Source organism: Polypterus senegalus, chromosome 8 (assembly GCF_016835505.1).
Source record: "Polypterus senegalus isolate Bchr_013 chromosome 8, ASM1683550v1, whole genome shotgun sequence".
In the NCBI taxonomy this organism is placed as follows: Eukaryota; Metazoa; Chordata; class Cladistia; order Polypteriformes; family Polypteridae; genus Polypterus; species Polypterus senegalus.
Genome location: NC_053161.1, coordinates 126,778,611 through 126,791,805, shown reverse-complemented (window position 1 = coordinate 126,791,805; position 13,195 = coordinate 126,778,611). Strand labels below are relative to the sequence as shown.

Below are 13,195 nucleotides of genomic sequence, written 5' to 3'. Positions count from 1 at the left end.
AACCCAGTATAATCACAATAAAACCTAAGATTATTATAATTAATGTTTTTTAAATTATAATAGTGGAATACAGGTTTTCATGAATTATGGACAACCGCTTTATAAAAATTTGGGTATGCAAAGACTGTCATTATGAAACACAATGATGTTGAATTTTCACAGTTATTCAAAGTACACCGTGCTATAGCCTATGGAATGGGGCTGGACAAGTGTTGCTCTGTTTACGTGCTATTATTCAATTAACTTGCCATGTGTAGGAAGTACAAATGTTATATTTGAATACACAATGGGAGGTGTGAAACTTAAAAGTACATCTCATGAGAAGGCCCTTGAAGTTGTAGTACATTCATCATTATCTACATCAACACAGAGTATAGAGGCCATTAAGAAAGCTAGCAGGGTGTTAAGTTGTATAGCACAATGTGTAGAGTACAAGTCCTAGAGTACTGAAGTTTTGGTCTCCATAATACAAATAATGACATAGCAGAGCTGGAAAAAAGGCCCACAACACAGTGACTAGGCTGATTCTGAGACTGCAAGATATGAGTTATAAGGAAAGATTGAAGGAGTTGAACCTTTCAGTTTAGGCAAACAAAGACAAAGAGTTGAATTAGTGCAGTGGATCCAGGGTGGTCTTCATAAATAACATGGGAACACAATGGAAACTCATTAAAGATACATTTTACACAAACATTAGAAAGTTTTTCCTCACATAGAGAACCATAGACACATAATAAGGAATAAGTTACCAGGTAGTGAGGTAGAGAGTAGGACATTAGTGATCTTCTGATCTCAACTTGATGTTATTTTGAAGGAATTAGGTGGATAGGATTGCTAAGCTTGTTGTGCTGAATGACTTGTTCTTATCAAAATTGTTTAAATGTTTTCATATATCACATATCTTCTTGCATTATATTGAGCAATGTGACTCCAAAAAAAAAATCAAGATATAGCTGGAAAAACCCAAGAAAGACTGAAGACCATTCTATTGAACCTTTGACCTTGGAATGATAAAGCTCATGCTGATTTACAGTATTAAACAGCATTTAATGAAGGAAATAATTCTTATTGCAGTCTGTTTTGATGACTAATTTTATTATTAAACTAATTCTATCAGTTGTCATTTATTTTGGTGATGTCTGATCAAAAATGGGGGTCATCTGTTGAGAGAGAGAATGTTTATTTTGTTTTCATTTAAATAAGTAGTTAGACAAAAAGGTATCTAGTTTTGACTTTTTAATGTTGACAAGGTGCTGAAAAGATACAATACATAAAGTAAGTTCACTCATACTAATACAAGAAAATGTTAACTTCTGAATAAATGGAAATGTATTGTTTTCATACACAATAAATTGGGAAAAGTAATTGAAGAGTTTTTTTTTTTGTCTGTATGCATGGGGAAAATGTGATGGGCATTACAATAGATTTGCTTGAAAAACAATTGATTTAGGATTCCTGACTATTTTTTTGAAGACCCCATTCAGGTTATGGACATGGTTTACTTCACGTGGCTTTCTATAAAACACCATCAGCTGTTTCTCTGGAAGGACACATGTTGCATATATTGGAAAGTGCTTAAGATATTTTGTTTTATTTTCTCTTTTTATCTATCTGTTTATGATCTCACTGAAGTATTACTTTATTTCTTGAGCATGCTACTATTTGTTATTGAAATATATGTATATAGTATGTCATTAAATAGTATTTATATCAGTGAAACAACAGAAAACTGTATGACTTTGTAAAGTTGATGTAATGCATAAAATCATGGTTCAAATTTAAAAGTAAAGAATAGTTTAATTTTGAGAACAAATAAATAAAATCATGTCAGAGTTAGGAGACCAGATTTTTATTAATCTGTTTAGTTATTAAGTGAGCGAATGTTCACAGTAAGAATGGGAATTTCACCCACTACCAGCCTTGCTACTGACAGTCTTATTGTATTTCAAAGTTCAGCAGAGACAACATCTTGTTAAAAATCCCTGTAATATTTCTCCACGTGCTTTAGGCACAAATTCTAGTAGAGATTTCAGTTTGCCCAACTCTTCAAAAAGAACTGGGTTCAAAATAAGAAACTTTCCAATGAGCTGTGTAGAGCCAAATAATTAAGCACATGCCATTACTAAAAGACGCATTCTGCTCAAAAACCATAACTGGAACTAAGCCTCTTTATTCTTGAGTAGAAAAGGTTGTGTGGAGACTTAATACAGGACTTCAAAATTCTGAAAGGCATCACTAAACTCGATTCAGCAGATTTCTTTCAGTTACATTGTGAATAATGTGTTCAATGAGACTGGTAGGTTGACATTTAAGGGAAACGCATTGAAGATGAAAGCCAGGACAAATTTCACCACACAAGGGGCATGTGAGTCTTGAATGAAAATGTATGTAGTTAACAGCAAACACCTTGGAAAATTAAAAAAAATATATCTGGATGAGATATTGGGACAACTCAGTTATTGCCTAACTGAACAAGTTTAATGGACTGACTGGCCTCTTCTCATTTGTCAGAGTCCTTATATTCATACTCTATGTCGTTCTCACTCATCGAGGGTTGATACTTAAATTATTTTCATGTTGCTGGGATAATCTCTGCTGCCATTCAACCCCTGATTACAATAAGTGGAATTTTACAATGAAATTGTAAATAATTGAGTTGTCTTATGCTTAACATTCAGTTTCAATTAATTACTTAGCATGAGGTAAATGGAGAGAATGACTGACACCATAAAAAATAAATTTATAGTTCATCATTGATTTTGATGTATCTGGTCAATTGTTTCTAAAAATGATTTAAAATTATATCTTTAACCTGAAAGGTTAAGGAAAAATAATATTTTTTAGATAGATAGATAGATAGATAGATAGATAGATACTTTATTAATCCCAAGGGGAAATTCACATTTTACAAATTGTTTTAACTTTGTTCTGTTATATTGAACACAAAAGTAAAACAGCCTTGGTTCATTATTAGTAATAACTTTTACTCTCAAACAGAATTAAGAGGTTACATTGTAGTACATTGTAGAAATTTTTCATTCACCAATTTGCCTACCTGCTCATCCATTTCAGGATTACATAGAGGGCAGTGCCATCCTTAGCAGCACTGGGTGCAAGGCAGGAATCAAACCAAGTCAGGACACCAACTCACGCTGCCATGTGCAGTCTATAATGGGTGGATATTTGAAGTGCAAAAGGATTTCTATCATTTTTCATATTTACAATAAAACGCTGGTATACTAGAAGAGAGAAATTATGACAACTCTTGCTAAGCCATTGCAGCTCACTACTTAACAAACTTGAATGCTGGCCATGCAAAAGGCATCTGAAACGAAAAGCTAAGCAACAATTAATCTGTGTCATTTCATTGATTATTTTGGCATTGGCAGAAAGGCCCAGTTGAGGGCCCCATTGAATGAGGCATGTAACCACAGATGTATGACTATATACATCATAAAATGTTATATCTATCAAGAATATTTAAATGGCCTGACAACCCTTTCATTTGAACACAAATTAGCTAAAGAAGCTGGTTGAAGGAATGTACACACTACAAAGTGAGAAAAGTATTCCTGCCATGTCAATTAAAGGAAAAAAATGTACTTGACACTTTGGAGGCCTACTTGGTAAATAATAAGTAATATTACAATTATACTAAAACAAGACTGCATAGCACAGTACTAACTGGTACGTGATCTATGGATAATATTGAATTAAAAAAAAACACTTTTCTGTCTGTTTTCTTACTAAAACAATACTGAAACATTGTGCCTCTGAGATGTCCAAATGCTTAAAAATCCATCAGAAAACCCGGATGAGGCAACTTGGATCATTTCTGCATGGGCCGGACCCTTTAGCTGTTCTAGGAAAAACGTGTGGATAATTCTTCTCGGTTCTATGACTATCCTTCACGTGTTGTAAGCAGCCTAAATTTCTCACTTAATAAATTATCTTGTGTAGGGCACAAGAAGTTTTTGGGCTGGTCCATTAACATTTACTCTGAACCAGGATCAGCTTTACCATATAGGCAAACTAAGAGGTCATCTGGGCTGGCAAAGTTATTGGGGGACAGAATCTCATGAACTTTCCTAGATATTGCTTTAAAAAAAACTCTGAATCAATAAATCAAGTTAGAAAAAAAGGTTAAACCCCCTAAACCCACAACCCAATCCCCCCACTCGCTCTTCAGTTTAAGATCCATGCAATTTTGCACTCAAAACTCCAAGGTTGGCCACCCCTGCTTTAATCCAATATTAATAATTCTTTACATTTATTTAGTGCTTTTCTCACTACTCAAAGCGCTCTCCACATAGGGAGGACCCAGGGAGCGAACCCACAATCTCCTTCCTGCAAAGCAGCAGCACTACCACTGCACCACCTGCATGGATAATCTTCTTCAACTTTCAACTGCTCCTGTTAGGAGTTGCCACAGTGGATCACCAGTTTCCATATCTTCGTGTCCTCTGCATTTTGCTCTGTCACACCCACCACCTGCATGTTCTCACTCTACAAATCCATACATTTGTATGAAATTGTTTTTGAAACTCCAATGGGGGAAAGCCCCACCCCCTCACCCTCATCCTATATATAAACGTCTATGCGTGGAAGTGTGTGTGTCTGTCCAGCCCAGAAGTGAGAGGTGGAGTCAGGCTAAGGGCTCCACCTTCGAGGATATGCAAGCAAGGCCAGCATGTCGGCAAAACAAAATGTCTTAAGAGAGAGTCACTTGCTTATCTGCTATTACAGAAGCAAGATGAGCACATCGGCAAAACTGTATCCCTTTTACTTTTTCTCCCACAGCTAATACATAAGCGAGGCGAGCATGTCAGCAAAACAAAACCTCCTAGGAGAGAGATGCCCAGAGTAGTTACTTTCAATTACCTGACATTTATACATTTCTAATTTCTTTTTCTGATGATTTCAATAGTTTCTAGGACAGTTTATAGCACAGGCTTACACAGCTAGTAGTATAATATATATATATATATATATATATATATATATATATATATATATATATATATATATATATATATATATATATATATATATATATATATATATACACATACAGGCAGTCCCCAGGTTATGTACGAGGTAGGGACTGTAGTTTTTTCCTTAAGTTGAATTTGTAGGTAAGTTGCAACGGGTACATAAATTTAATAAATGCTGTTGTTGCCCGACTGTACCCAAGTGCTCTGCCAATAAATGATGGAGTTTCACCTCTCTCTGACATTTTTATTATTTCTACTTTATTTTCAATGGTAATGGTTTTTCTCTACTTTACTGTATCACCAACACTTGCATCAGATTTGTGTTTTAGAGACATTTTTGAAGGGTGAAGACAAAAGATTAAGATGAGCTCTTCTGCACAGTACTGTACACGCTATCACAGCAGGAAGGCACCAGTTGTCAACACGTACTGACAAGAGACAACTTCCTGCTATGTACGTAAAAGTACAAGCAGGCTTGCTATTGAGAATGAATGGGGGCATTGACGGGCGGTTCAACACCAGCCCACCTCACAGTCACCTCCACTACAGTATGCTGCCTGCAGCATCCGCCCACTGAGAACAAACATGGTGCGGCCAAAGGCAGGTAGTGAATCGCCCCTATTCAATAGGCAGCCATCCAATGCACACAATGCTACCCCCGCCACCCCGTTCACCCTTAATGGCCTCCGTTCAGCCACAACCAGGTCACCGCTTGCAGCATTACCAACCACCCACCGAGAATGAAAGGTGCAGCCGTGTATGGTGGGTGGACAGTGAAACTGCTTACCACTGGGAGCCGCCTGAGGGACACTACCCTGCGCAAGCTGCGAAATCGCCGCCCTCCAGCCTCTGCTTGCAGCATCCCCAGGCCGAAGATGATGGAGCGGCATTTACTGAGGCGCATGCGTCGCAGCTGCGGCCTGTTTGTAAGTCGTAGGTTTGTAACCTGGGGAGGTGTCGCATACTCTTTGCATTATTTGACAGTAAAACTATTCAACTATTCTATGATCTGCTTCTCGCAACTGAAAGAGGGCACTATGGCGGATGTTTGCCGACTTGCTGACCAACCACAAGCGTTACCTGGTAGGTAACCACCCATACAGTCATATTGTGATTCAGACTACGAATGCCTTGAATGTAATTACCCTGATCTACATACTGTCAAATAATGCAAGAGGCTTCGTCTCTAGCTCTGATGTCCGAGGTTCGATTTCCCGAGAGGGGGTGCAGTGAGTGTGTACACCTGATTGCACCTCCTCCAGACCATGTGGGGGCGACTGCCCTGGTTGCCCTGGTGAAGAGCTTTGAAGCTCAACCCTGTAGGGGCCCGTGGTCACCGCCAGGGGGCGCCCCAATGCCTGGAGAGCCCTGGACCTCAGCACTTCCGCCACACCAGGAAGTGCTGGGGGGAAGAGGAGCAGGGACACCCGGAGTGCTTCCAAAGGATACAGCCGGCACTTCTGCCATACTGGGGCGTGTCGGTGGAAGATTGCCGGGGCACACCTGGAGCACATCCAGGGAGACATAAAAGGGGCTGCCTCCCTCCATTTGATGGCTGGAGTCGGGTGGAAGAGGACGAGGCCTGGGAAAGGAAAGAGGTGGCCTGAAGAGAGCAAAGTCAGTGTGGAAAGAGGCTTGGACTTTGGGCGTGATTGATGCTGTGGCACTGGGTTGTGCACTTTATTATTGTCCGTCTGTCTGTGTCCGGGCAATTTCCCACTATATATATATATATATATATATATATATATATATATATATATATATATATATATATATATATATATATATATATATATATATATACACATACGGTATATACTGTATATATATATATATATATATATAAAATCATGCTTGAAACTCCGAGGGAAACCCTCCCAACACTTTGAAAGGAAAATCTATATAACAATACAGTTGAAAAACAAAGGGGGTAGCTTGATAGATGGAAAGCAATTGAATCAAGACTCCATGGTTTAGACACAACATTCTCACCTTCTCCTAAGGCAACAAAATAGCAAGAGCTGGCACTGCTCTGAACTTATATAACACAGTACAGTATAGTACAAGTGTGGATTCATTCATTTATAGAATGACTCCATTTAATTATATGAATATAAAATGTTAAGCTTTAAAAATTCATTTAAAAACTTTGGAGTCCATTTTGATCAAGTAAGGAAACTGTTCAGCGTTTCAAATACCTGTCCACTTCACTCATGTCAGACACTGAGAACTTCACATACATCATATCCCTATCCAAAATTGTTATAGCAGCTGTCTTTGTCCTGTAAGCATTGTAATTTTTTTTCTCTTTTTCAGGTGATGTCCTTAATCATTTTCCTGACAATATACCCTTGCAAATAACCTTTTCCCTTTGCAGTGTAGTTATGCAGAAGTAAATGGATTGTGAGGAGTCTAATCAGTGCATGCTGGCTGAATTTAGTAATTAGCAATTCTGAATCAGAGCCTCTGACAAGAATGAAAATCATCAACTGGGTGTCAAGGCAGCTTGGCTTTACTAAGGACTGGAATGTGAGGTACCTGGCACATCTGGAAAGCCCCAAGATCTCAATGTTATTTAGCTTGACAGTGATATAGAGCTGTATAAAAGGGGAGAAAACAAAAAAAAAAACAGGCTATTTATTGCATTTTAACCCACACCATCCAAGTAAATTAATTAAGGATTGTGCTCAGAAGACAAAAAAACTTGGGTGTTATAGAGAAGCTTTGAGCATTGCATATCCCTGGACCAGGATTTGAGAACCACTCCATTGTACATGAGGCCAATCCCATTGAATGGATTTTATGGACTGGATCAGCACTTCATATACTTACATATAGCGTGCCTGGAAATGCCACCACCTTTAAGTGTATACCAGCATCTTTTTTTTTAGTGCAGAGTTTCCAAATCCACTGTTATTGATTCTTTCAACAGTTTCCTGAAACTGCTTTTCCAGTTCAGGACCGCATAGATCTGGAGTCACTCCAAGCAGCTTTGGGTGCAAGGAATAAGCACACTCTTAGTGGGTCAGTTAACAATTTCAGTCTTAGAAAGAAACTTTGCCACAGTCTTAAACAGACAGGAATTAAGGCATCCATGCCTGACTTACTGCAAGACATCTATGTTTATTATTATTTTAATTTTGGAACAGCTTTATATGCATTAAGCCTACATATGCAAATGCATGAATGCTGTATCACTAATGGTACTTAATGTTCCTCATTCCTTTTAAGCTATAACACTTGACTTTGTATTGTACTTTTCTCCCACTGCTTTTCTCTTTGTAATACTCTCCCAGTGATCTTACAGCTGCAAATGTATTTCTTTGAGCTTTTTCTGCAAGTGCATTACATTGTAAAGGACATTTTTACTATATTTAGTATGAAAGCTACTATAAAGTAAAATTTTATAGTTATCAATTAACCAGAAAGCGAAGAAAATGCAGTAAATGGATGAATGAATAAAAGAAATATGTCAAAAGTAACAATTGAAAGGTACGTACAAATACACTATGGCAGAGACATGATTGTTTTTCTTCAATTCATTACAAGGACATGATTATACACTTTAAAAAATAGTAACCATGCAATATATATTATATGATTAAATACTGTACAAATTACATAGAAGCTATTTGGGGGATAATATGGTCACAGTTTTGGAGGTGATTCAATATCAAAATGGAGGACAATGTAGGTGAGCAGTTTTTGTGGAAAAAACATTCCTCTATATTAAAATGAATCATTCTAAGAGACCAAATGAAATGCAGAATGATTCATTTACACATTTTTATGCACAAATATCATTCATACAATTCATTCCCTTTTATACTTTTCGATTACCATTACCTTGTCTAATACATTATGTCATCTCACTCTTAATATACAGAATTCTGTCATATTAGCCAATCGACTACTGCCACCAGTAACTTCATATACTGTACATGTCGATCCTTCCATTATTCAAAACATCAGGGGTGTCCAATGGGTTTTGATCTTATCATCACTTTGTAATAGGGGTGGTTGGGCTTTCTCACTAGTTTGTTCTCGCTTTTTAAGGGGTGTTCATCACACGTCTACTTCATTTAAACCTTAGCAACAATCTTAGTGGCTCTTCTAAATGAGGTAAAAGCCTCACATGCTTAAGCTTTAAGTTGCATTAAGTTTACCCTTGTCACAAAAAACAGATGCAAGAATCATAAAAAGGTTTGGGGCAGCCACCCATATAACATTCCCTGGCTACAAATGGGTAAATTGATAGCACTTATGTGCTCAGAATGGAGTCCAAAACAGAACTGATGATGTTAGTCAAATATGGTGGCTTTAAAGGCCAGAAAATGAAGTGAAGTCATCGAGGACGGAAGCGGAAGGGTTTTCTTCCATAGGTTGGGACTCTGATGTGATGTCATCAAAAGGGCCAGAACAAGAAGTCTCTTCGGTCATGGGTTCTTCATTGGAAGTGACGCCATCCAAGGGTCTGGAACATGAAGTGACATCATTAGGGCCAGGTGGAATTTCCTGTGAACGGTATGCAGGAAAGTGAGAAAAAAGGTCAGTGCACTCCGCTTCTCCCTGGTTTGAAATAGAATTACTCTCATTTAGAACCTTTAGCTGTCTCCCATGCGTACGTGTGTGACACTCTTTAGTTACTATCAGTCCTTTTCCTTAGTTGCCTGAGTTGCCTCGAAAGCTTGCATATTGTAAGTTAGCCAATAAAAAGTGTCATTTTACTTGAGTTCTCACTACATTCATAATGGCTAACACGCTACAACACCCTAGTATATATGCTTTTAATAATCCATTATTTCAACTCGGTTACGTATATTCTTGTATTTGATTGTAAAAATGATTGTGTGTTGATTAAAAATATTTGATTTATATTTTATACCATTTGTCATGGAGTTTTATTTCATTTCGAGTCATTGGTAGTAGTATTCAGAACCCATTTTACTCAGTGCTAACTAGTTGTAAGATGATAAAGCTGAAGTAACCAATACAGGAGAAAATGAAGGGAACTTTATTTTTTTTTTTCCAAACCATTAAAGTTATATGTTTTCTTATTTTTGGGAATGCACAGTCATTGTGGCCACAGGGTATCTACTCAGCTTTGTAAAATGTTTTCCAGTTTAAAAGGCAGAAAAATGTGGGCGGTGGAGCAAATGCCAGAAACTCCTCAACTTTTTTCAAGGATGAGAAGGCGATCCTGAAGGACTTAACAGGTGTTTGCTGCACCTCTTGAATGAGGTGACTGTTTAAAACATTAAACTGGCAGGTGGTATCTTGTGTCCCTTCCTTTCCCTAGATGGTTGCACACTGTCTCAGAAAACTTTGGCCACCATTCCATTCCTCCATTCACCTCTGACAGTAACCCAGTTAGTCTGTGACATGGTTGTGAGACACCATTGGGCACAGCCATGTATAGCATGTTCTTATGTTCAATCACACCAAGCCAATTTTAAGTGACCAGGGGCCTCATGTATAACGCCGTGCGTAGAACTCACACTGTAACATGGCATAATCACAAGAGCGGGAATGTGCGTACACACAGAAAAATCCATATACATAAATCTGTGCATATGCAAACTTCCACATTCTTCCGCTACATAAATCCCGGTCAGCGTGAAAAGTAACGCAAGTGCACGCGCCTGCTGTTCCGCCACAACTCCTTCCAGAATTACGCCTCTTTGAATATACAAATCAATATAAATAGCCCTTAAGCTCAGCCTTCTGTGAAAAGACAATGGGAAAAGCGTGGGGGAAAATAGAAGAATTTCAGCAAATACCAAGTGGAGGCAAGGAAAAACGTACTATTTGTTGGTTCAAACAGTGGTATCAACAAAAGGAAGTTGAACGAGTGACAGAGTCTCAGAGAAACTCGAAAGCTCCCGTTCACAAAGTCACACAGTGCCCGAAATAAAAAAGAAGTTGTCACATATCAAACTTTCTGTGAAAAGGCAAGTCGTGGCCCACCGTATGAGTGTCATATGAAAGCTTATTAGCGTACAGACAAAAAAAAAATAGGCACTCATAGGAAAAAAGCACAAAAAAATGGGAAAAAAGCATGAAATGTCAACTTTAATCTTGAGATTTCCACTTTAATCACGTAGTTTATTTTGTCATTAAAGTAGAACATCATAAACTTCATCTTAAAATCGTTTCATTTACTAGTTTCTCAAATCCCATCTTAACTAAAGTAGCACGTTAAATGCTTTGTTTTGTATTTGATCTTCTATGTGCTCTATGTGTGAAAGCTTCCAGGCTTTCTCTTCCTCCGACAGGATACAGAATCCATTACAATCGTGATATTACAGCTCTCTGAATAATTAAAATACTGAGATATATACGTGATATCATTTTCATGATGATAGGAGTTAAAGCATGTTATTAAACATGGGAACATGGTGGCACAGTGATTGCTCATGTCTCACGCAAGATGCTTGCTGCGCCATGCACGACCTTCAGTGAAATACTTTATTGTAGCAGTACTGTCTCTTTCAAATGTACTAACTCCTAATTCCTGTCTTTCCTTCTCTTTCTCCAAATACCCAATTGCCACACAATCAGCTCTGTAATAGACATTAAGCCATCTGTAAGCTTAGAACGCAGATTCTTCAAAACTTTTAAGGAACATTGAAATATCTTCGTAGTATGTGTTTAATTATTCTATCCATCTTTCCTTAAAGTGTCGTGCCATCCATAGCAAGAATACAGCGTGAGGCAGGTACAATCCGTGAACGGAGCACAAGCTCCTAGCTAGCGCTGAGGCACTGTGTCCTGCCATATTTAATTTTTAACAATATAGATTATTTAAATTAAGTTAAAGTTTTATCTGTATAATATAATAAACATATTTTGCTGCATTTCATCTTAAAATGATATCGTCATCATATGTACATACACACTTTATAAAGTGACTCAGGTTGTGCAATATTTTAACTGTAGTGCAAGTTTACAGTGAGGTAATTGTACTTACGTGTATAAGTACAAAGCGTTCTACAAGGAGCAATTGATGGGATGAAACTGTTTCTGAACCGCGAGGTCTGTATAGGCTTTGAAACGTTTGCCATGTGAAAGCAGTTCAATAGACAGCATAGCTGAGGCTGCGTGTGCTAGATGCTGTATACCGATAATTCTCTTTCTCAACTTCTGTAAATCTTTGATTCCCCACACAGATACAGTGATATAAATACTCTGAGTGGTGCAGTGAGAGTAATATGGAAAAAGATGATCTGCTGTTTCAACCCCTAACGGGAGCAGTTGAAAGAAGAAGAAGGTGCAGTGAGAGTAACACCAGTACATCAGTTATTGTATTTAGAATAGTTTGACGATTCCGTGGATCATTATATTGTTACTGGTTAATTACAATCAGATGCATTAAACTAATAAACAACATGCGGTTAATTTCAGTGTATTTATAAAGTGCGTCAGGGATGTGGACCTGAAAAAGAAAGGGTAACCACATAGGAACAGTGACCACTGCTTTGACGCTGGGTGCCGCCATTCTGCAAAACCAAGCGGAGAACTTGCATACACCAGGGTATGAGGTACCATGAAAATGTGCATAAAAAATGTGTATAAAAGTTTAGGTTTTTATACATCGTGATTTGAGCGTGGAAACGTTCTTACGCAACATTTTTATGTGTATGCACCGTTTATACATGAGCCCCCAGGTGACCTGGTATTCATGTTTTTGAAGTGGAATGCTAATGTCAAGCATTATGGTACACACGCACACACTGCATCCTAGAGAAAAATTGTATTTATATTTTGATTTGTTTTATTTTTTGACAAGGCTGTGTGTGCTGTGGATTATTGACCGTGTTCACTACCGTTGTTTATATAACTTGCTATTTTAAAATGCATCAACTTTTCAGAATGATTGCAACTCATAGAATCTGCAAGGCAACAGCATTTCTTTCACTGAGCCAAACTTTCCTATCTCATTTTCTCTGCCTGTGTAACTGTTTGATCATTTGGACTAGGAGGGAAAGGGTGTAAATGAAAAGCCTGCCACCTATACTTTTACTTGGGGTGAGCCTCTATCATTTTGACTGTCCTTTAAACTGGATATTTTGTTCTGCTGTTGTGCTCAGTTACTTTTCTGCTATCTTTGTGAATACTGAGATCTGTTCCTTCAATCTCAGCAGCAGTGCTTGGTTTACTGAAGGAATTCATAAAGCATAAAAATATTAATTTGGGAT

The 13,195-nt window shown here is 37.8% G+C and overlaps 1 protein-coding gene across 8 annotated transcripts in view; it reads left to right on the top strand.

The window, feature by feature from the left end:
• The window catches only part of ppfia2 (PTPRF interacting protein alpha 2), a 956,251-nt gene that overhangs the window by 70,206 nt on the left and 872,850 nt on the right, over window positions 1-13,195 (top strand). The gene's annotated exons all lie outside the window — the stretch shown is intronic.